Raw genomic sequence first — 26,967 nt, forward strand, 5'->3', positions numbered from 1 at the left:
CTCTCATGCAAGCCATCACCCTCCTCCCCTCATCATTCATGATGATGGCTCCTGACCTATCATCGACAAGATAGGCATATCCCTCTGGGTTATGCCTAAGATAGGTCCTCTCCCACCTGCGTCCACGCTCCTGGGCATATCCAGGAGACTCCTGTACATCCAGTATACCAATTGGGGTAGTATCTATCGGTGTAGCACCCATAGGGGTGCCACCTACAGACAGTTGAGCAAAAGCTAGAGTAACTGGAGTAGATGTCCCCACAGGTGTGACAAATCCTGGAGGTGACACAACTCCAATAGAACGACGAGACGGAGACACCGTGTCCGTGCCTCCATAGCAACCACCTGAGCCACACTCCTTGGAATCATCATGAGAGCGAGGAGTAGCACCTATATCCCATGCCAACCACAGGTTCACTACCTCCGTATCTCTACAACATCCCCCTGACCCTGAAGCACTCTCTCCCTCTGGCCTAAGTCTGGAGCGTCGACCTCGTCTGCTCGAAGCTGAAGCATTTGATAGCGCCGAAGTAGATCTAATAGAGCGGCTTGACGATGTCCGAGATAGCTCCTGGTCTGCCATGTCTTTGAATCTCGCCATCTGATCTGGAGATATGAGCATGAAGATATCCTGCAACTCCTCATCACTCATCCCTCGACTCATCCTGATGATCTAAGTATCCAAAAAGGTCACCTGCATAGACAAAAAATGATATTAGCATAATCAATTTAAATCATACAAATCACGGTAATATAAATTCTAAAAAATGATCTCACTTAAAATGCATATCTTATGTACCCTTATAAGCGATTAGTCAACGAATTGAGTAAGTGGATGCTCCAACTATGAAGTATCCTATGGTCCCATGTCAATCTCCTGACACAACTCCGCATACATTGGAAGAACCGTTGCATTCCATTTTCAGCTCATACCAGCTTGCAGCATTCATATGTGTTGGAGGTCGTCCAAGAATACCTTCCCTGAGTTTATGACCCTCTGGCAAGAAAGTGGTGTGTCCTTGATATACCATCTTCTTCATGGTTCATGACCTTCGCGAGTCTAACTGTGGCCTGCACAATGGACATGCATGATAACCTAAGGTAACAAGACATGTTCCAACACCTCTATCTAGTGAATACAAACTTGAACGAGATAAAATATAGATATTACCAACGAGAACGGAAGCCTATTTACCTGAGTACTCTCCGAATCCCAGAAAGTCATGCATCGTCCACATGGGAATGGCTCGAATATTGGCGGACCATCAACCATCGCGCTTGCTCATATCTTGCACGATGACTCCCTCCTCCCACAAAATCTTAAGCTCATCGACTAACGAACGAAGATACACGTCCATATTTTTGACTTTGTAGCGGCCGGGGATGAGTAAGCTAAGGATGAGATGTTCTTTCTTCGTAGAAAGCCATGGAGGGATATTGTAGTTTACAAGGACTATAGGCCACACACTGTAAGAAGTTGAGCACAGATCGAATGGGTTTACGCCATCCATTACAAGACCGAGCCAAAGATTCCTTGGCTCTCAAGTAAAGCCTGGGAAGGTAGAGTCAATGTGGCTCCATGCACGTGAATCCGTTGGTATTCGTTAAATTCCATTTGTGGACCTATTCTACATATGCCACGTTGTCAAGCTCGCCATGCCGGACGTACAAAACATGTAGTTTATGCAGAGGATAAGCGAAAAGTGTCTAAGAACTTTTTGAGGGATAGTTTGCCCTTGCAAGTCCTATCGATACTTGAAAGCACTACACTTTGGACATGTCTCCATAGTCTCGTATTCTCCTCGAAACAATATGCAATCGTTGATATATGCATGGATGCTATTGTAGTCCATGTCAAGCTTTCGTAAAACATGTCATACATCATCACGAGACTCAGGCATGGTATTTGCAGGTGGTAATATATGATCTTTCAGTAACCTTAAAAAAATCATAAAACACCTTAAAAAAGCACAAATATTTTTAATAATAGTGCCGAAAAGAAATCAACGAAGTGTACGTACAAGGTACCTGAACAACTCGGTCACACTCGCATCGCTCAACCCATATTTTGCTTTGTACACTTAGGAGTGTAAGCAGTGTCTTCAGGCGAGATACTCGGCACCCATCATATAATGGTATGGATGCTTCCTCTCTAAGTAGATCAGAAGTCTCGACATCCATGGGAATCAATGCATCGATCATTGCCTCCATCTCAGGCTCCAAGATTGCAGGTAGTTCTGGAAGGCTACCTGTCTCCTTTGGTATTGATGGTATAGATTGGGTAGTACATTCCAAGTGGTGGATTGGCTCAGGCACTCCATCCATCACACGCCCGCAAACTCTTCTAATTGGCCGCAAAGGGTGCACTCCTCCTTGGGACGAGATGTCACTTTCCTGGATAGAAAATTTGCCAGTCATACCTAATCTTATTGTATACGGAATTTGATTAGCTTGCGAGTATAATGCATGATTGATATTAACTTTTCTTACCGTTTGCTGAAAATCCAAGATCGCATGATCAATGATCTCAGATTGAAACTCGCCGAAGCATCGTACGTATTCTATAGACAATCGACGTTTTCGTCGAATTGCTAGCTTGCATTGAGAGCAAGGTCATGGGACACACTGATTAAGATATGCCTCCCGATCTTGAACAACAATACCTTCATCGTTTTCCATTTTGTCTACATTACGGCAAATAATTTGTTTTTGTTATCATTCTTTTTTCTTTCTTAAATTGTTTGAGAAGGGATTTCTTCTCTTGTAACTCAGCAAAAATTAACGTATGTAAAGTCTCCATCCACCCATCCACCCACAGATTAATATATATATGTCGGAGTGTTTTCCCTCTCGTGGTGTTGCACCAGACCTTGCCACCACTCTCTCTTTGTTTTTTATCCATTCATTATCTCCTCTCCTTTCATGTTTCTCTCTTTTTCTCTTTCTTTATTATGCTATATGTTTATTCCCTCTTTCTCGTTCCTTTTTCTTTTTTCTCTTCCTCCCCCTCTCTCATTTTCTTTAACGATCATGACTATGACTACAACGAAGACCATGACCATGATTACGACTATGACCATGACCACGACCACGACCACGACCACGACCACGACCACGACCACGACTACGACAACCACGACCACGACCACGACTACCATGACCACTACCCCTACCACTACCACGACTACAATCACCACATCTACCACTACCACTACCATGACTATGACCACTACGACTACGACTACGACAACCACGACCACGACTACCATGACCACTACCCCTACCACTACCACGACTACAATCACCACATCTACCACTACCACTACCACGACTATGACCACTATAATAAACAAGAAAAGAAGAAGAAGAAAAAAAAAAACAACTACTACTACAACAACAATAAACAAGAAAAGAAGAAAAAACTACTACTACTGTTACTACTACAACAACAAAAAACAAGAAAACTAAACAACAATAAACAAGGAAAGAAAGAAAAAAACTACTACTACTACAACAACAAACAACAACAATTAATTTCCTTTTCTCTCTTCCTCTCCCTCTCTCATTTCCTCTCCCTTCCTCACCCTCTCCCTCTCTTTCTCTCTTTTCCTATTAGGTTTAATATTTTTCTCTCTCCTCTTCCTCTCTTATTTTTTTCTCTCTCCTCTCTCTCTCTCTCTCATTTCCTCTCCCTCCCTCACTCTCACCCTCTCTTTTTCTCTTTCCCTATTATGTTTATGTTTTTTCTCTCTCCTCTCCCTCTCTCATTTCCTTTTCTCTCTTCCTCTCCCTCTCTTATTTCCTCTCCCTGCTTCACCCTCTCCCTCTCTTTCTCTCTTTCCCTATTAGGTTTAATGTTTTTTTCTCTATTTTTCTCTCTCCTCTCCCTCTCTCATTTTCTCTCTCTCCTCCCCCTCTCTCATTTCCTTTTCTCTCTTTCTCTCCCTCTCTCATTTCCTCTCCCTCCCTCACCCTCTCCCTCTCTTTCTCTCTTTCCCTATCAGGTTTAATGTTTTTTCTCTTTTTTTCTCTCTCCTCTCCCTCTCTCTATATATATATATATATATATATATATATATATATATATATATATCTCATTTCCTCTCCCTCCCTCACCCTCACCCTCTATTTCTCTCTTTCCCTATTAGGTTTAATGTTTTTCTCTCTCCTCTCCCTCTCTTATTTTCTTTTCTCTCTCCTCTCCCTCCCTCACCTCTCCCTCTCTTTCTCTCTTTTCCTATTATGTTTAATGTTTTTTCTCTCTCCTCTCCCTCCCTCACTCTCACCCTCTCTTTCTCTATTAGGTTTAATGTTTTTTCTCTCTCCTCTCCCTCTCTCATTTCCCTTTCTCTCTTCCTCTCCCTCTCTCACCCTCACCCTCACCCTCTCTTTCTCTCTTTCCCTATTATGTTTAACATCTTTTCTCTCTTTTTCTCTCTCCTCTCCTTCTCTCATTTTTGTTCTCCCCTCTTTCTCTCTTTCCCTATTATGTTTAATGTTTCCCTCTCCCTCCCTCTCCCTCTCCCTCTCCCTCTCCCTCTCCCTCTCTCATTTCCTCTCCCTCCCCCCTCTCTCTCTCCCTCTCCCTCTCTTTCTCTCTCATTTCCTCTCCCTCTCTCAATACACACGAATTATACCAAAAACAAGTAAGAGAGAGAGAGAAAACTTTCTTCCTCTCTCATTTTCTCTCCCTCCCCCTCCCCCTCTCCCTCTCCCTTCCTCTCTTTCTCTCTTCCTTCCTCTCCCTTTCCCTCTCCCTCTCTCATTTCCTCTCCCTTCCTCTCCCATTTCCTCCCTCTTCCTCTCTTTCTCTCTCATTTCCTCTCGCTCTCTCAATACACACGAATTATACCAAAAGCAAGTAAAAGAGAGAGAGAAAACACAAAAGCAAAGCAATAATTGACAATGCACTGACCGTAAAGGCTTGAAGAAGGGTTTGGCGGCTCCTCTTTGTGACGGCGGCTCCTTTTCGCCCTTCGTACACCTCCTCCTCTTCTTTGCGAACGGCGGCGGCAGTGGTGGTAAGAAACCTTCTTTCTCCCTCTTTCTCTCTTCCTCTCCCTCTCAAATGCAAGATGTTCGCTCTCCCTCTCGCTCTCTCTTTCGTGAATGCGTGCAAAATGATGCACTCGGGTTTCAGCCCGCATTTTTTTGTCTAGGTACCGTCGCTATTTACTCAGCTATTAGCGACGTCGCTATTTCTTGTCGCAAATGGCCATTGCTATACCCTCATATCCTTGTAGTGCGATGCTTGAGATAGGTAGGAAGCGAGGGAGTCGGAGGGCATTGGATCTTTTTTGCAAGTAAATTTTTTTGTTTTTTAAGGTTTAGGCGAGTAGGTTAGATTAGCTTAAGTGTTTGCTTGTGATTTGGATACATTTAGGTAGGGAAAGCTAAGGAAAAAAGGGGAAACAAATAGTAGGGTTACTGCTATAAAATAGGGAGAAAAGGGGGCTTCAATGTATTAAGAGAGGAAAGAGAGAGAGAGAGGGGGAGTGGAAGATTAAAGGAGAAGGGGTTCAAAAGCTAGAGAGAGCAAGATGGAGATCATTTCTACACTCAAGGCTGAGAGAGAGAGAGAGAGAGAGAGAGAGAGAGAGAGAGAGAGAGAGAGAGAGAGAGAGAGAGAGAGAGAGAGAGAGAGAGAGAGAGAGAGAGAGAGAGAGAGAGAGAGAGAGAGAGAGAGAGAGAGAGAGAGAGAGAGAGAGAGAGAGAGAGGTCTATTACACGATAGCAGGGAGACAAGGAGAGCTTCGATTTGTGCGACCAGGTGCACATTCGCAAGCAACAAGTGAGCTGTTTTGATTGTTGACACCTTGTTTAATCCTGGAGCTTGCCAGAGACCATGAGGAAGCATCGAGAGGGTTGCGCTAGATTTTTGTTGAGTCTACGCACATTTTCACTATCAAAAGTTATCTGATTCTCATATTTGGACACATCATAATTGGATCATTGGATCAAACAATACTTGGCCCGCCAAAATCAGATAGCTTTGATTTAGATGGACCAAAATTGGATGGGAATTGGATAGCCCAGAATCGGATGTTTGATTCTGGAAATTAGACTAAAACCTGCAAATTGAACAAGAGACAAAAGCATCAGTTTCTAGTAGTTTTTGACATTTTCAAACCCTACAGGGGTTGAATCCTAGAGCTATAGGACATCCTAGTAGATCCCCAAGCAAGTAGATAGGGAAATAGATCTAATTGACTCAAGGGTTAAGATGCGATGGTCCAGGAGTGCTTGCAGTCACTGACCATACCCCATCAAAGGTCCAAACTGAAAACTTGAACCCGATACCCTTCAAACCACACATCAATCATGCAACAGGGACCTAAAGTGGACCACTACGCATGGCTACTACTTATACGAGAAAGTTGCAACTAGCCGAAATTAATTGAAGGGAGTGTGATTTGCATGGATTATGATTGAACTCACACACTTCATCACATATACACTTGAAGTGCACAAGGAATGGCAGACGAATCGGATGTTGTATGCATACATAGCGAGCGGCAGAAGGTCCCCAAGAACAAATAACTCTACTTTAAGCTCCCCAAGAACAAAGAACTCTACTTTAAGCTCAAAAATCAAGAGAATAGACTTGTATGACATGAGACAAAAAGACCAATTGGGTACAATCTCCCCCCATGCCTTGTGTGAGCGCTCCACAAAGCATATATTTATAAATTTATTCATCTCAAAGCTAAAAAATAACCCAATTTTACAAATAAGCATGCTTTAGCTTTTGTGTTTGCTTTTGTCCAAATAAAGAATAAAGTGGTTGTGCGTCGGGCTATGCCCAAATACAATGTCCATGAATAAAATATCTAAACCATGCGTCCATGCGTATACAAAATAATAAATATTTGTCAAGTGCTTCAATAAATAAGCGTATCTAAATAAATATTAGTGCCACGCCTTTAATGATAAGACGCATACCCATAAAAAATGACAAAATTTTCTAGGTAATTTAAATATATGCTATCGCCCAGTGCTTCTCGCACTGCTGCCTGCTCTACACATCAACTAAAGCATTCACAATTGTTAGAAAATAATAAAATTAAATCGAAAAAAGTGAATACCTATCAGTCTTCAGCTACAAATATATAAATAGGTTGGAACTCCGTCCTAACCTTAATTTAATACGAGTGCACTCTAAACTCATAAACGTCCATTAATTTAAATATGTATTTTGCGGAATCATCCACTGTGAAGTCACCCACGTGCACATTAAATTAACATGACGTCGAAAAGGACGGGCGTCCCCGTCAACTTCTCGCACAAGGAATCCACCTTGTGTACGAGCCCCGGCAAATAAATATAGTTGTATGGAATCCACTACAAAACCTCACGGAATCCACCGTAGTCTCATGGAATCCACCGTGGAATATGCCGCCTGACATCATACCCCCGGGGTGGGATAGCAATTATCCTAAATTGCTATTAGCTCAATGTGGAGAGAGCAGTGAGAGGGGTAAGCACTTAGGTCACGGGCGTTCATCCATTGGGCCTCTTCAATATGATGATTTTTAAACTTAACCAAATATCTAGAATATCTACGGCCAGTTATAGTGGTCATGAAATCAGTGTCTAGAATAGTTTTAGGTTCAAGGATTTCAACTCTTCTTCTAACAAAGGAGGATTTTCATAAACAGGGTGAACGTGTAATTGACCTCTAAAAGGTCATAACAAACTGATATGAAAAGTATTGTGGATTTTTTTGTGTTGGGGTGATTCTAATTTAAATGCATTATCATTGATTTTGTGAATGATCTTGAAAGGTCCATAAAATCTAAGGATTAACTTAACAACAGGGTGTTTCTCAACACTTTGTAATCGTCTCTTTTCAATGCGTAACCAAACATAATCATCAATTTTGAAACTCATAGCTTTTCTTTTCTTGTTAGCTTGTTTAGTGTATGATTGTTAGGCTTTCGCAATCATGTCTTTGACTTCAGCAAAAATAGTAGCATGCATATTGGAAATATCATCAATAGCTTTAACTTTGTTTGACAATGATGTAACAGGTGTAGGCAATCTATATCCATAAATGATTTCAAAAGGTGCTTTTTGTGTAGCTGTATGTGGTGTGTTATTGTATGTAAATTGAAGTAAATGTAAGTGTGTATCCTATGTTTGTGGTTTTGAAATTGTGTATGCATGCAAAAGATCCAATATTGTATTGTTAATAGTTTCTGTTTGCCCATTTGTTTCAGGATGAAATGCAGATGAAAAATCAATCTTTGTACCTAAATTAGCAAAGTAGTCAAAAACTTATTGCAGAATCTAGAATCATGGTCAGAAATAATAACTTTTGGCAAACCATGGTTAGTGAAAACAGTCTTCAAAAACAATTGTACAGCTTGAGATGTAGTTAATGTTTTCTTGCATGAATGAAATATGCTTGTTTGCTAAATCGATCTACAATAGTCGAGATCATGTTATGATTAGCTTAGGTGTTAGGCAAACCAATAATAAAATCCATTAAAATATGTTCCCATGGTCGTTTTGGAATTGATAAAATCATTAATAAACCATATTGCTTACCATTGTGGCTCTTAACTCTTTGACAAATTAAACATTCAGATACAAAGTTAGAAACATCAGATTCCATATATGGCCAGTAAAAATCTTCAACTAATGCACGTAAAGTAGAAATAATGTCTCTATGGCCTTGGTATGTAGGACAATGAATTTCCTACAACACAAATGATCGAAATGGAATAATTACACACAACCTTTTCTCATAAAACATAAATCCATCAACATAAGACAATGATATGATTGGAATCCAGTTATTTGTAACTAATTGATTCCAATCATCTTGAAAACTGAGATCTTGATCATAGGTATCTTTCATAGGGATAAGGGAATCAAAAGATATTACAGAAATATTATGGATTGTTGGTCTTCTACTCAAGACATCAGCAACAACATTCTCTTTTTCGGGTTGATATTGGATAAGTGGGTGGAAACTTTGAATAAAAGTAGCCCATTTAATATGGCGGTCAAAGATTTGTGGCTGACTAAGGAGATGTTTGATACTTTGTTGGTCTGTTTTGATCATGAATTCAGATCCCATTAAATGGTATTTCCGTTGACGTAAATCTTGTACTATTGCTAGCAATTCCTTATTATAGGTAGAATACTCGAGTTCAAATGGTTTAAGTTTACAGCTAGAGTAGGCTACGGGATGTGAATCTTGAATAAGGACAGCTCCTATTCCAGATCCACTAGCATCAGTGACTACCAGGAAGAATGGTTTATTAAATTCAGGTAATTGCAATACAGGGGCATGTATTAAGGCATGTTTCAGTAAATCAAAATACTTTTACTGATTTTCAGACCAATGATATACAATACATTTCTTTAATAATTTTATCAAAGGCAATGCAAGCAATGAAAAATTTCTCACAAATTTTCTATAAAAGCTAGCAAGACATAAGAAAGAACATAGTTCATGGACATTTTTAGGTATCGGCAAATTTAAAATTGCTTCTATCTTTTTAGGATCAACTTTAATATTGTTAGATGAAACAATATATCCTAAGTATTCAATGTGGGTTTGGAAAAATTCACTCTTTTCAAGATTGGCATATAATTGATTCTCTTTCAATAATTTAAAAACCAAGGATAAATGTTCATAATGCTCATTCTCATTCTTACTAAAAACCAATATGTTATCAAAGAAAAAAATGACACAATACTGATGCTTCAAAAATATGCAATTCATCATATGATTGAATGTGGCTACTGCATTAGTTAAACCAAATGGCATAATAAGGAATTCATAATGTCCAAATTGTGTCCTAAATGCAGTTTTGTAAATATCAGATGTATCTAGTTGTACTTGATGGTATCCATATTTAAGATCTATATTGCTAAATATTGTGGCCCCTTGTAACTTATCCATGAGATCGTCTACCCTAGGGATCGGATATCTATTCTTGATAGTGATCTTATTTAGGGTATGATAATCAATGCACATCCTATAAGTGTTATTTTTCTTCTTGACTAAAAGGATAGGTGCACCAAAAGGAGAACTACCGGGCCTAATGAGTCCTCGGGTTAACAATTTTTCAACTTGGGTTTGAATTTCTTTCTATTCAATTTGGTTATGTTGATAAGTTGCTTTATATATGGTGGTTGAGAACCTGGAATTAAGTCTATTTTATGATCTTCAAGATGTGTAGGTGGTAAGTCAGCAGCAAAACAATCTTTAAATTGTGAAAAAAATTGTACACGTCTATGATGCATCTGATTTTCCTTAACTTCAATTTCATTCACCCATACTAAATAGGATTTGCTACCTTGTCTTAACGTACGTTTAGCTTTTGTGTGACTAAGCAATGGAAAATTATCAAGGGTGTGCATACCATGCAATGTGATTTGTTTCCCATTAGAATGAATCTTCATTGAATGCATGGAATAATCTATATCGGAATTATATTTATGACACCAAGGCATTCCTAAGATAATGTCACAAGATTGCAAAGATACAACTAAAAAATTTATGCGCTCAACATAATCGCCAATTTTAATTTCTAAGTCATGCACTTCTTGTGTTCCATTGTATCTAGTATCTAAGAATGCAGCCTTGATGTGAAAATGAGTCGGAATTGTACGTAAATTCAATTCTTTGACCAATTTTGCAAAAATAAAATCGTGTGTGCTCCCATAATCATGTAAAATAATCTTTTCTCTACCATGCACAAGACATTTTATCGTTAATAAAGAATGAGGATTTGGTATACTTGGTAAAGTATCTGATGTAGTATCAATATCCTCATCGTCTTCTATGAAGTCGGGTATTTCTTCATGGTCTTCATCTTTAGTCGCTCCCAAGTAGTTGATGTGAATAGTTGGTTTTTTGGATTGATAATTCACCACTAGATGTCCAGGTTGATGGCACCTGTAGCAGACTATGGGTTTGGCTTTGGAAACATTATTGGTAAATTGAATTGCTTTGTATTGAAGTTATCATTAGTTGGGAATTGTTGTGGTCGCTTCTCTCATCCTTGAATTTTATCTTCAGCATCATGGGCCAAAGAAATCACATCCTCGAGAGTCGTTGGCTTGAACATGTTCACCTCCACATAGAAGTGACCAAGCAAATCAGACATAAACTTGTGCTTATGGATCGCCTTAGGTAGATCTTCGAGCATTCAAAGTTGCAATAAGGCATTCCAGAAATGCTCGGTATATTGTGAAATAGGCTCACAATCTCTTTGTTGCAGAAGATTCCACTGTTTTATTGCTTTTTCGTGGAATTAAGGTGGAAGAAAATTCTGCAAAAATTTCTTTTGGAAAGACTCCCAAATAGTAGGACAATCAATACTTTTGTGGACAATAGTCCACCATAGTGATGCTCTATTCACTAAATGATTAGTGACACACTTGAGTTTGTCTTTTTCGGCATACCGTTCTTTACGAAAATAATCATTAAATTGACTGATAAAAGCGAGAATTGTTTTTCCATCACGTAGCCCATTAAAAGTACAAAATTTGAAATTTCTTTTAGTTATCTTGGCTTCTTTCCGGATAGATTGTGCTTTGAGTATCGCATCGATCGTATGTCGTATAACATCTTTGGGTTGCAGTCCATCTTGTTTGATAGTAGATCGTTGAAGAGTGGCCAGTTGAGCTTGCAAAGTTTGACGTGCTCTTCATTCCTCTTGAAGTTGCATCATAATTAGGTCTAGTTTTTGCTCCATCGTTGGTTCTGGTAAGTCACCTTCGGCCATAAAATCTTTCATATTTTGATCGGTCATCTTGCAAAACTTCAAACAACCTCACGCACTCAAAAGCTTGTTAGCGGGATGAGCGTAGCTCAAAGTTGGGTTTACAAGGCTTTCTTCTTTTTTTAAAAAAATGGCTTTTTGTGATCTTTCTCCTTTTTACGGGTACAGAAATTGATGAAATCCTTCTTCAATGAATACTTTGCCCATATAGACTGCGTATAGCAATGTGTTTGTTGCTGGAAATTATCTCTGTCACAAAATGGGTGTGAATAGAGGCTTGCAGGGAGTTATAGAACCGGTTTGGGTTTGACTTGTAGAAGTACTCTGTGTGAACACCCACTAGAGGGAAATTTAAAGATTGAAATTTGAAACTTTAGTATAATCTCATAGCCTTAATCTTAAGCTTTTAAAGAAAAAAGCTTTGACTAATCATCTGATTTGCGACGGGACAAGAGGACGTTGATGCTGACGTCATTGCTAGGGAGTACATGCTACCACCATCAATATCGAGTTTTGGAAAAGCTTAAGCTTTTTAAGCTTAATAAACTTAAACTTAATGAAAGTTTCTTCTTTGTTCTCTATTATACCCAAGAGACTTACAAAGGATATTCTCGGGTGGTCCTCTGTCAGAGCAGAAAGTGGTCCTTTGCGTTCTGATAGAGGATCACTTTCTAATAATTGACGGATTTTGTCATGAGACTGACTGTAGAGCCCGTTCGTTCCAGAAGCTTTGCCTTCGCACGAGATGGTAAGCGATTGCAAGCCCTTAATCTCAGCTTCGCTCTGATATCACTAGTGCACAAATTGAATGCTATATGCGTATGCAGCGAGCATTGGAAGGTCCCCAAGAACAAAGAACTCTACTTTAAGCTCAAAAATCAAGAGAATAGACTTGCATGACATGAGACAAAAAGACCAATTGGGTACAATCTCCCCCCATGCCTTGTGAGAGCGCTCCACAAAGCATGCGTTTATAAATTTATTCATCTCAAAGATAAAAAATAGCCCAATTTTACAAATAATCATGCTTTAGCTTTTGTATTTGCTTTTGTCAAAATAAAGAATAAAGCGGTTGGGTGACCCAAGAGTCGGGCTGCGCCCAAATACAATTTCTAATAATAAAATATCTAAACCGTGCATCCATGCATATACAAAATAATAAATATTTGTCAAGTGCTTCAATAAATAAGCGTGCCTAAATAAATATTAGTGCCATGCCTTTAATGATAAGATGCGCACCCATTAAAAATGATATTTTTTTCTAGGTAATTTGAATACACACTATCGTCCAGTGCTTCCCAACGCCATCACCGCCTACTCTACACATCAACACTGAAGCATTCAAAATTATTAGAAAATAATAAAATTAAACCGACAAAAGTGAATACCTAGCAGTCTTCAACTACAAAATAAATAAATAGGTTGGAACTCCGTCCTAATCTTGATTTAATACGAGTGCACTCAACTCATAAACATCCATTAATGTAAATATGTATTTTGCAGAATCACCCACTGTGGAGTCACCCATGTGCACATTAAATTAACATGATGCACAAGAAATATACCTCCTGGCATCAAGGAAAGATAGAAAACTTGACTTGGCACAAGTCCACTCCACCACTTATGTGTCTAGTTCATGTAGCATTGCAAACTGACTTGTATTAGAAGGAACAAACTGACGGGGTCTAAGGAATGAATCCACTAATAGGAGCAAACCTTGAGAAGATGAATACAACTTGAGAATCTAAACTTGAAAGGAACAACTATGAACTGTCAAGTGATGGAAAATGGAAAGAGAATCGATATGATTAGGAACATAGCTTTGCCAAGTCTGATCAATTTGATTGACACACTAGTTGACATTCAACAAATGGTAAATCAGTACAATATGCGAACCAAAATGGTGCATCATGATAGACTAGCTAAGGAGATCACAGCTAGTTTTGGGGAAGAGAGAAGGTTGTCAAGAAAACTGCTACAAGGCATAACCGCCTACAACTAAGAGCAGTGAGCTTGGAAGCTCAGACAAGACATAGAAATGTGTAAGGTCCAACGCATCTTAGCTCTCACCAATGGAACTAGGGTAGGACTAAATGTTGAGAGGGAGAGAGCACTAGAGGTTGATCTTACATTGAACGAGCTTCTCATGAAGCGACTCTTAGACAATATAGTTGTAGAGCAGAGCGGATCAGTCCTAACGACTATGTTGCTTAGTAGGACTAGGAATCATGCCAAACTCTAAGAGCTAGACCAAAATACATGCAGTTGCTAAGAAACTTAACAAGTATCATCCTAGGAATGATCCATACAGCTTCATGAAGTAGTTCAAGCAAATATGTGAGGCAAATAGCCTCATGGACCTTGCTTAATGAACATAAGCTTTTGGACTATGCCTAGGAGATAAAGGACATGGTTTACTAGCCTAAACGATGCCAAACATAATAATTTTAATAACCTCAAGAGTCTCTTCATCAAGAGATTCTATGAAGTGGGATACTCTAACAACCTCATCGTTAGGATGATGAATGTTAGCCAAAAGGATAAGGAGGATATCTGAGACTACATAACCCATGTGGGAAGTCTCTCTTAGAGAATCCCAACAGCGGAACAACCTAATGAATGAGTGGTCTTCACTATATTTATAAATGAAATCTAAAGCACAGAACTCTACAAGGCCTTAGTGAGCAACTTGAACATGCAAAGGGATGTGCTAGCTAGGATATTTGAAGAAGCCATACGCATGGATGATCTACTCAAGGAGAGAACCACGATCTGAGATGGCAGTGCCTCTAGATCCTTAGAGAGAGCTACGACCATTAGTGAGAGGTCTAGCCAGAGCACACAAGTTAAGGGAAAGGGTGTCAACCAGAGCCAAGATTTGGCGAACATGAAGCTAGAGTTGGCTGAGGTTCAAGAGATGATGAGAAGGCCCACATGACCTCATGTGCAATGTGTGCATTGCAAAGGAAATTGCCTCCCAGCTTGAGTACTTGGATCCTAGGTTAAGACCATATGCTAATTGTGGTAGGTTGGGCCACAATGTGATGCATTGCAGATTGCCAAGATGATTTCCATAGCCACAACTGTATAACCAATCATAGTACCTAGGGAATAGGCCATCAAACTTTGGAAGGGGAGCTCCATTAGCTCTCCCAGTACCCAACAACGACTTAAAACCAACCATTCCTAGGATGGACATCAACCCTACAAAGATACCTAGACCACTTGGACCCATCGTGACCCATCCATCGAGTGATACTCTAATACATTACGTAGAGGAGCCAAACGAGGATGAAGCATATGTGAACTCTTACATCTTGTACAATGAAGAGGGTAACCCCATCTTGATGGATTTTAGACCAATGGCGGTGATAGCATTAGGCAAGGGAAGAGGTAGAGGTCTAGTAGGACAACACCAAGAACCCATCGTGTGATGGACTTGCGGTCACCCAAGGCATATCTCATATTGCTGCCTCGAAAGGGAGCAAGCCAATCAAGACAAAGCCAACCTGAGATGTCTAGAGTGTGGGATCACACACTTGTATGCAGAGTGCCCTGCGCAAAAACCTTCCATCCATATCCTCAGGGTTTTTTGGAGTCAAGACACTTAATGGTGAGGCCACTACGATTTCATTGAATGTCATGACCCGAATGCAAACAAAGCAAGCCGATATCTCATTACCCCAACCTAGCAACCTTGATGCAATGTCAATAGGAAAGAAGAGCCATAAGAGAAGGAGAAAGAGGGCTGAGACAAAGGTAATGCTGAAGACATATAGTGCTCCCACATTATCTAAGGGGAAGTAAGTCATGGATGCATAAACAAAAACATATGCTCTTAAGATGATAGAAAAGGGGAGTGCCAAGATTAGGGAGTATCCCAACCCGAGGCAAGGTCAAGGAGTGGGTGAGAGAGTCCCAAGAGCATCTAAAAGATGCTAAACCTATCATAGAAGACGAGATCGATGAGCTCTCTAGAGTAAGCACACCGATCTCGCCTATGTGATTAAGATTGAGAGACACATTCTCACCCAATGTAGCATTGCATAAACAAAGTCTAGATGCCATAGACAAGCAAACCGACCGAGATCACTAGAAAAAGAGTGTAGAGACTAATGAAAAGTAAGTGGTTGGCAACCTGCTCTTACAACATTGATATCACCCCCTATGACTCTACCTTTGGAAGAGTTTCTTAGGCAAAAACCAACACTATGGCAAGTGTTAAAGCAATGGCTAGAAAGAACTAATGAGCTTGGAGCAACCAACTTGCCTGACCACGATGCAAATACCTAGCTTGACCCTCAACTCAGTGCCTAAGTCTTTGCATGTAAATGCTTTTTGGGAAGGCACAAAGATGCATGCAATCTTACCTATCAATGCACTAGGAGATGCTACAAGGAAGGGAATTGTAGATACAAGAGCAAGAGTCAGTGTGCTTAGTCATATAGTCTTGCAGGCTTAAGGTGACCCACTTGTGGAGATCGCTAGGTTTAATATCACATTGGCTAATAGAATGAAGGTTAGACCATTTGGAGTGCTAAAATATTGGCCCTTGAAGATACGTGGAGTCTAGTTCTTAGTGAACTTCATACTCATAAAGGGAGTGGAATATGGCATCCTACTAGGCCCGACCTTGTGGATGCAAAGCACATAAGTGATAGAAGATTGGGGTAACAATCTAATATTCTTAGGCAGTAGATCAGAAGCTGTAAGAGTCGAGATGGATACCTAGGAGATCGTGCAAGCCGACTTAGATGACATCTCCACTATCTTGAAAGGGGACTCAAAAGTCATCAATTCTTATGGGCCACTAACAAAGTATATCCCTTGCCCCCCAAGGACAAGTAGGATTGGGTGCATGTGCTCGCCACCATTGATCAACCGTTCTCAAATGACGAGGAGGATTATAAGGAGGTTGCCAGAGTAGCTAGTGAGTCCCATAAATTCACACCATCTTTGCTATCGAAGAGTAGGATTCTACCATCAGTACCACTTTGCATGATGGCCAAGAGCTCTAGTAGTCAGGCAACACTTGCTATCCCCTTCCACGTCCCATCTAATAAACTCAAAATCCAACGGATTCTTGAATACTTGACGAGAGAGCTCGCAAGTAACCCAGTTGCCAATCTCAAACCTCTCAAGGACCTCATGTGGATGAGCCGAAGTGGCAATGGGCCAAAGTGCATGACTTGAACATATTGTATATAATTGGGCACTAATCACCGATTAAAAAAAAGCTGAGAGTAGAAGCCTATGAGATGATGAGCACTTAGAATATGACAAGTACAAAGACTACTACTCTATGAATGAGGAAATTGAGGAAGAGGCCGATACAATAGAGTATGATATGGATGACTAAGTGATTGAACAGATATGAGTAGACTCTAAGCCATGTAAGGCCAACGTCTTGAGGATTTAAAGATGAGTCATCAGGATAGATTGCAACTGTACTTGGTTGGACCACCTAGGTGTAGTAGACTATGAGCAAGCTAGATTAGTTCAACCAAGTACTGCACCACTTTATAGAACCGAATTGGCCTTAGAGCTGCGAGACCAATATGGAAAATTCCTTCTTCTAGTGAGGGTTGTGAGTTTAACTCTAAATCAGAAGTGAGCTCCGAGAGTGATCTAGAGATATCCCGACTACCTAAGACCAAATGCACCAAATGAGACCTACTAGTCCACCTAAGGTGCAAGTGATTGAAGGAGGAAAAGAGGAGGTAGTCAAAGAGGACAGAAGCTAAAGAGTAAAGGAAGCCCCAAGATCTAAAGAAGCACTTCACAAAGTTCAAAAAGGGCAACAAGGTGGTGATCTTGTTGGGAGCTAAGAGGCAAGGATAGGTAAGCAAATAAATAGAAGGGCCCGTTAAGGTCAAGGAGGCCAACTTAGCAGGGAAAGGTGAGAAGCCTCGACCCATATTCATAGCTAAGAACCTAACTAAGCAAGAGAAGGCTAATCTCATCGCTCTCCTATGAGAGTACATAGATGTGTTTGCTTGGCCATTAGACTAAAGGGAGTGGATTCGAGAGTCGTGACTCATAACATCCTTATGACTCCTAATACAATGCTAGTTAAGCAATGACCATACCTGATGGATCGGAAGCATGTGCACACCATTAAGAAGGAGATACATAAGTTGTTGAAGGCCAGATTCATGTACAAAATTGAGCATACAAATTGGGTGTCACCTATAGTGATTGTCCTGAAGAAGAACGAGAAGTTTTGAGCATGTGTGAATTACAAAAAAGTCAATGGTATGACTAAGAGGGGCAATTATCCACTACCCTACCCAGAGCACATGCTCGAAAGAGTAGCGAGAAAGGAAGCCTACTGTTTCTTGAATGGGATGTATTTGCCTACATAATCATACCATTTGGGCTGATGAATGCAACAACTACCTTCCAATACCCCTCATGTGCACAATCTTAAAAGACATGCTTAGGTGAGAATTGGAGGTATTCGTTGACGATCTTTGTGTCCGCTTCAACTGGAGGGAACACCTATATTAACTTCGTGCAGTAAAGTTCACACAATCTTTGAGTGGTGTAGGTTGTATAATCTCTCATTGAATCCCCTGAATTGCCAATTTTGGGTAAAACATGGATGTATCCTAGGGCATGTGGTGTCTAAGAATGGCATTGGCACTAAGCATTGATTGCTAGACCCCTTTACAAATTGCTAATTGCATTTGAGTGGACCAAGGAATGCCAACGCAGTTACAGGGAACTAAAGAAGGCTCTTACGACCGCAATGATCTTATGCGCCCCAGATTAGGGCATAACCTTCCACCACGTGCACATTGATGCATCAAAGTTTGCCTTAGGAGCTGTTTTGTGCCAACTTGCTGAACATAATCTTGATTATCTTGTGAGCTTTGCTAGTAGACAACTCACTGATGCAGAGAAGAATTACTCCATGACAGAGAGGGAAGGCCTAACTATGGTATTCATTATTGTGAAGAAGTTCCGTCATTATCTTTTAGCTATGCCTTTCACCTTCTTCGTTGACCATCAGGCTTTACTTTTTTTAGTAAACAAACCTTGCACTACAAGACACATAGCAAGATGGTTACTTCTAGTTCTAGAGTTTGACTTCTCCATGGTTGTACACAAGGGTAAGCATCACTACATATGGCATACCATATGTCCTGCATACTCATAGGAGAAGTTACTAACGAGGGCATTGTAGATGACTTATCAGATGCACACCTTTTTAGCATGTCCAATGAAAGACTTATTTAGGGCCGATCTAACCCCATATTGGGTAGATGAAATAGTCCAAATATTGGAGGATGGATTGCTTGAGAGACCTATAGAGAAGGCTAGACTAAAGCACATTATTATCAAGGTTTAGCCCTATCAATTAATAATTGACAAGATTTATATACTAGGACAAGATGGATTATTACGAAGATGTGTGTATGAGCATGAGATGCATGATACACTTGCTGAAGTGTATGGTGGAATCGCTAGGGGACGCTTCAGCAGAGACGCTACAGTACACAAGGTATTATGACAAGTTTGTGAAGCATTATGACAAGTGTCAAAGAACCAAAGTCCCCATTCGTAAGGAAAAGATGGAGTTGACCTTGGTAAATGCACAACAACCCTTTAAAAAGTAGAGAATAATCGACTTCATCGGATTAGTCTTGTAGTACATTACTCACATGCAAAGTACATAATTATGGCAACATATTAGCTCACAAAATGGACTGAAGCTTGGGACACTAGGAAGAATGACATTAGGGTCACTACTAAGTTCCTTTGGGAGCAAGTGATCTCATGATTTGATTGCCCCATCGAACTAGTTAGTGATCAAGGAATATACTTCATCAATGAAGTGATTGATCATCCACAGAAAATCCTCACCATACTACCCTTAGGCTAATAGTCAAGTGGAATCTATCCTAGTAAATGTCCTGTGACTAAGGTAGTCCACCTCATGCACTGATGATTGGGACAATAAGCTCATGGTACCACTATGGGCCTATAGGATAGCTTATAAGACGGTTGTAGAGTAAACACCATTCAAGCCAACCTATGGGACTGAAGCAATCTTGCCAGTGGAGTTCTTTGTTCTAAGCTTGAGAGTGGTAATACAAGAGAGATGGGGTGGAAAGGAAGCATGGATGGAATGTTTGGTGGAGTTAGAATGCCTCTCTGAAACCCGACTCCTGGAAACCCATGCATTGATCTGCAAAAAGGTGAGAGGCAAGAGCTGGTTTGACAAACATGTCAAACAATGGGACTTCGAGCAAGGCGACCTAGTGGTCATGCACTCTGTGAAGGTCCATAAGCAAAAGATGAAGTTTAGAGGATTGGGACTTATTAAGGTCCGCAACATTAGTGGAATACCAGCAATGCAGAGCTTGAGACTCTAGAGAGAGAGAGAACATAGGCTTCTTTAATGGTAGTCGCCTCAAGAAATACTATCCTCAAATGCACTAATTGCATAAGCCTCCAATGCTAGACCCACGTTTGAATGTAAGAGTATCCACCATCACTAAGATAGAGGATGAGGATGATAAAGCAGTGGTACTTGCATACTTGCGCATATTGGTCACTAGCCATAAGACACATGCCTTTGATGCGCTCATTGACGAGGGAGCTAACTTTAATATCCTTACACATGATCATTAGACCCTCATTGGTTAGTCTTAGTTGCAATCTATTATTGCTTAACTTAGCCTGCTTGCGGATAATCTTATTCACTACATTAGGGAAGTGCAAGGTAGCAGTCTTTATAGAGATTGAAATCCTACTAATGATCTTCTACGTGGTGCCTAATACCAAGGCCGATGGTAAGGAATCACTGCTACTAGGACATGCATTCAAGAAGCAAGCACATTGCAATGTCGACTATGACTTGCAACATATTCACCTTATCATTGGTAATATTTGGATAGTGACGGCTTTTAGTAAGGGTAGCATGGCTCTATCTAGGGCTGCAATGCCACCGGTAGAGCAATTTAATGCCAAGCCTAAGGAGGGTGATTGTGACTTATCCCAACCCACCACAACAAACCAACCATAACCCCTAGCAAATGCACCTGAAGCCACTGAGCAACAACTCAAATGGGTACCCAAATGACAATCACAGTCTCCTAGGAGCCAACTCACACAAACCCATAATCCCAAAACCTCACGTCCTAGGCCTAGGAGACAAAGCTAGCACCTACAATACCCGACAAATGGTCAAGCCGCAATGGGTGCCTAAAGCCATATTGCACGCTCAAGACTACTATGAAGGCAATAATTGGATTTGGTTGCCCATGATCACAAGTGGCACATGTGTCCCTCAGGCCCACTGCCTTCTAATCCATCTCCACGAGACTGTAAGCCAGCTAGGTATGAGAATAGAATTGACCCAAAAGGAACCAAATCCATTGAGCCTCAATTGGTCTATTGACCAAAACTACAGTAGCCTACTGCATCTGAACCAACTCAACCTGATACTTCAACTATTCCAATTGATCCATAAGCAGAAAGTAACACATCAATTGAGCCTCAACACCAACCCATCACACAAGCGCCTAACAAACACCCCACTGACCAACCCATGAAGCAAGCATCAGTAGCTTAGTTATCCAGTCCAACCAAACCCCAACCTTCAATAGGCCTTAGACCCTCATATAAGCAAAGATCTATCCTTACTTTGGCCTTAGACCACCTAGCCCCAAATACGGGGGATGATCTTATCACATGTATCAGATGCTTGGACATCGCCTTCACCATGTTTGCTAAAATCTATGAACACTTGGATTTAGGCCTCCTCGATGAGCCATTAGCAATGGATGCATGCTTCTTGCCATGCACTTGGGAGAAATTTGAATTCATGTTCGCCAAGATTCCTGAGGTGGCCGAGGACTTGATTGCCAATGAGATTTCTCAAGACCAAGCTCTCAAACAATGGTTTCTCACCTCCTATAGCAAAAGCAAAGTCTCTACAACAACCCATGAACTAGAAGGGCTGAAAGAATTAGCCAACTCTAACTCTTCCTTTTTGTGAAAATGGTATGCTCTTCATCTTCAATGGGAACAAGAGGGTTGCCAAATTATGACCAATGCTGAGCAAAGACATGCAATTAAAACCTATGAATACGATCCAACCTATGTGGCTCCTACCTCATTCAGAGTATTGGTCATCACGTACCATCGATCTTTAGAAGAGCATGTTATGGTTCATCCCTATTTTGATAAACTCTTGACTGAGGAAGAACTGCACATTGCTAGTAGGATGAACTCTGGTGACTTTCTAAATAATGTCTTGACCTACATCACATACATAGGCATTAGGCCTCAAAACATGGACTGTCATGCCCACTTAGAGTATAACCCACAGCTCTATGCTTGGTTCATGAAGAAATAAAGCCCAACAAGAAAGTGCTTAATGTCAAGATTGTGGGAGAGAAGGAAGGAGTTTCACTTGTAGCTTTCTTGCTTGCACAATGGGGGAATACACACAAAGGTGGAGGCTGAAAATAGTTTCTCTCTTCTTAGTTGTGTAAGCCAAAAGAACTCTAGTACAAAGAAATAGAAGAACCCTATATATGGGTCTCAAACCAAACTCAACTAACTAAGATGGCATACTAACTGAGCCACGAACTAGAGTAGATAAGGATAGCTGTCATCTAGCTATTATTCATGGGCGGTGCACCAACCGCATCTGCAATTGACAAGTCGGTGACATAAATGCACAACGGTCACCCTGGCATATCACGAGTGGAGCTCGATATCTCAACACTCCCTTCGAGCTCAATCCCAATTCCTGCACACCAAGCAGGTCTCTGAACCTGTGCAGCTTCTCTGCACCCAATGCCTTCGTAAATATGTCAGCTACCTGATCCTCTGTGCTGACATAAACTAGATCAATAAGACCTAGTAAAACCCTCTCCCGCACATAGTGATAATGCACCTCAATGTGCTTTGTTCTAGCATGATAGACTGGGTTATTTACCAAGTGTATACTACTCATGTTGTCACAATAAATGACAACTGGCCCATCTATAGGCTGATGCATATCATAAAGTAGCTTATGCAACCAAGCTACCTCACATGCAGCCATTGCTACGCCCCTGTACTCAGCCTCTGTGCTCAACAAGGCAACTGTAGGCTATTTCTTGCTGCTCCAAGTGACTGCAGCACTCCCAAAAGAGAACACATATCCACTGGTAGATCGTGTATCAGAAATACTACCAGGCCAATCAGGATCAGTGTATCCATACAACTGTATCTGAACCCCAGTCGCATAAAGTAGTCCATACTGCAATGTGGACTTCACATACTTGAGTATGCGTCTAGCTGCATCCAAATGCGGTTTCCTTGGAGCCTGCATAAACTGACTTACCAATCCAATAGCATAGCTCAAATCTGGCCTAGTAATAATCATATAAATCAAACTTCCTACTATGCGTCTGTACATAGTAGGGTCTTCTAGAAGCTCACCTGCATCTGCGCTCAGCTTCACATTCTGCTCCAAAGGAATTGAAATAGGCTTATAGCCTGTCATCCCATATTTGGACAGCATGTCCGATCCATGCTGCCTTTGCAAGAGCCGTATCCCACTTGGTGATCTAATCACCTCAATGCCCAAGAAATAACGCAGCTCTCCCAAATCCTTCATCTCAAACTTCTGCTTCAATAGCATTTTCACATGAAGGATATCTTCATCACTGTCACTTGTCATAATCAAATCATCAACATAAATGACAAGTAGCATAATACCTTTCTCTGTTTTTCTCACATAAAGTGAGAAATCTGCCTTGGAAATCTGAAAGCCAATAGTGACAAGATACTGTCCTATCTTGTCAGACCATGCTCTAGGTGCTTGCTTCAAGCCATACAAGGCTTTCTTCAACCTGCAAACAAACTCAGGATGAACAACATGCACATAACCTGGTGGCTGCTCCATATAGACCTCTTCTTGCAAATCACCATGCAAGAAGGCATTCTTTACATCCATCTGATGTAAAGACCATCCCTTTGATGCAGCCATAGCAATGAGTGCTCTTACGGTTGCCATCCTTGCAACCGGACTGAATGTTTCTTCATAATCAATGCCATATGTTTGTGCATACCTCTTGACTACTAATCTTGCCTTGTATCTATTCAGAGAACCATCTGCATTGTGTTTCACCTTATAAACCCATTTAAAACCAATTGCATTCTTATCTTTAGGCAAAGGTACCAATTCCCATGTAGCATTTGATTCCAAGGCATCCATTTCTTCATCCATGGATTTCTCCCATTTTTCTTTTCCCATGGCTTTCTCAAAAGAAGTGGGTTCTGGTTCCTGTATCACTTTGACCATATATGCATAGTGAATGGCTGTAAATCCATCATATTTGAGCCTATCCATAGGATACCTAGCTCTGGTAAACCTGCGCAAAGTAGGTTCACTCCCAGGTGCTCTCAAAACATCCCTGGTCTTCCTTACTACAGGTGTAACAATAGAAGGAATACCCAACTCATCATCAATGCTCTGTTCTGAGCCACTAGATTCACCATCCACATAAGAGTGACCTATATTCACATCAAACATGGGCTGATCTACCTTCTCTTTTCCTTTTCATGATACCTGCGTACCACTATCTGCATTACTTTGAGAAGATTCTCCTGATCTCAATCTGCCTGTCCATGGCGAAGAATGTGAACCACTCCTAGAGGACGCTCCAGGTCCACTAATATCTTGTGACTGCTATTGTGGATTTTGTGCAGCATTACCATTTTGTGCATCTACATTATCAATCACATTTACTGGTTTATATCAGCTACTCATCTCATCAAAAACAACATCTCTGCTCACTGTAAACTTACGAGTAGAAGGGTTATAGCATCTATACCCTTTTTGCTGCAGAGAATAACCAATAAAGATGCACTTCTCAGCTTTTGGATCCAACTTGGATCTGAACTCATCTGGCACATGAACATAGGCAATGCAACCAAAAATCTTCAAATGAGAAATATCTGGTTTCCTACTAGTATACCTCTCCTCTGGAGTCATGCCATGTATTGTTGCAGTGGGAGTCCTGTTCATTATGTAGACTGCTGTAGCAACTGCCTCAGCCCAGTAAAAATCTGGCAAGTCTTTTTCATTGAGCATGGCACGAGATACCTCTCCAATATGCCAGTTTTTCCTTTCTGCAATTCCATTTTGTTGTGGGGTATGACTGCATGAATATTGCTGCTTTATGCCATGCTCCTGCAGGAACCTTGCAAACTCATTTGAGAGGTACTCTCCCCCTCCATCTGGACTTACGCATTTTATTTGCAGGCTTGTTTCTTTTTCAACCATAGCTTTAAGAGTTTTGAAATGCCCAAAAACTTCGCTTTTCTTTTTCATAAAATACACCCAAACTTTTCTGCTATAGTCATCAATAAAAGTGACAAAATAATGACAGCCTCCAAGAGATGCAGCTTTAGTACTCCACACATCAGAGTGGATTACTTCCAATGGCTTCTTACTCTCTTAAACATGCCTAGGAAATGGTTTCCTTGCCTGTTTTCCAAACTAACAGGCTTCACATACCTTATGCATTTCTGCAACCTTGAATTTAGGCAATCCTGTAACAATATTTTGGGCTTGCATTGATTTAAGTCACTGTACATTAACATGGCCAATTCGTTTATGCCAGATATCAATATCTGCAACTACGCCGGTCCCATGTGCAAACATTGCTGCACTCAATTCAGGCATGTCTGCTTCCAACGTAAACATTCTGCCCTTCTTCTTTCCTTTTGCTATCAAGCAACCTTTATTTTTCATATCCTCAACAAAGCATCCATGAGAATTAAATCTGACCTGCAAGCCCTGCTCAACCATTTGACCAACAGAAACCAGGTTCTTGGTGATATTCGGGACATGAAATACATCCGGCAGGTATTTCTTTTTCCCATCCTGCATAGACAAAGGAATTTTTCCAATCTGCACAATAGGATGTGCAGTATCATCACCAGTCTCCACAAATCCTGGTTTTTCCATTTTCCTTGCATCCTGCATCCATTCTGCATGACCTGTCATGTGGTTTGATGCACCTGAGTCAACATACCACACATCGTTTCTTTCTTCTGCACTTGTCACAGAATTGGTCATGTGCTGCACCATAAACAAATGCTCATTTCTGTCATCACCCTGTCTACTAGAAGATGCATAATTCCCTTGTTGCAATTTTCCATTCATGATGTCAGTCTGCTTTTTATAGCAGTCTTTAGCCATATGACCCATTTTACCACAGTAGTAGCATTCAACATTGCTGTTTGCATTTTGGCCTCTTTGCCATCCACCACGACCTCTTTGGCTCCCCCTGCCTCTAGAGTTACCATGTCCTCCTCCATAGGACTGGTTTTCTTAAGTTTGCTGCATATTCTGATTTCCACCACGGCCTCCAGATCGGCCTCCTCTACCTCTGCCTCTGCCTCTTCCAGCATTTGACTAGAAGACAGCTTCTTTTGAAGTTCCTCCTGAAGAAGATGCACCACCATTTCTCTGCTCCTCAGAAATTAGAAGAGCAATCAACTCCTCAAAATCAGGAAATCTTTCACAGACAGAAATGGATGTTCGGAATTGTGCATAATCCTTCCTAGACCATTCAAGGTCACATTAACTAAATCATCATCTTCCACTGGTGACCCAATGGAAGCAAGTGCATCTGCAATCTTCTTCACCTTCATGTGGTAGTCATTGATGCTTATACTTTCTCTTTGCACATTGTGCAACTCTTGCTTAAGCTGCATTTTCCTGGCTTGCGTATTTGTGCTATACATTTTTGACAAAGTATCCGATGCCTCCTTTAGCGTACTTGCATCTTGAATAAGCACAATCATAGAGTCTGAAATGCTGATAGACAGCCAGTACATAACTTTCCTGGCTCTCTCATGCCATGCTTTAAATGCCTGCATTTGCTGTTGATTGGGAACATCAGGAAGAACTGGTTCTTCTTCATTTCCTGCAACGAATTCGCAATATCCTTTCCCCATAAGGAAATTCGTCATTCTAAACTTCCATGCTTGGAAGTTGTTCTTGTCAAGCTTTTCAGTGACAATCTGTGAAAGAGAATCAGACGCCATTAGAGAACACTGCAAAAAATTCTGTCACTACAAAGAAAGCTTCAGCCTCACAAGGGCAAATCTGCAAAACTGAGGAAAGTGGTATTTGACCACACAGTCACTTCCTAGTGACGATTTTGCATCAACAGGCAACAAGGATGATTCTGTAACTCCCAAT

This window comes from Lygodium microphyllum, chromosome 3, assembly GCF_053477565.2.
Source record: "Lygodium microphyllum isolate KBCC chromosome 3, Lygodium_microphyllum_v1.1.10, whole genome shotgun sequence".
NCBI lineage: Eukaryota > Viridiplantae > Streptophyta > Polypodiopsida > Schizaeales > Lygodiaceae > Lygodium > Lygodium microphyllum.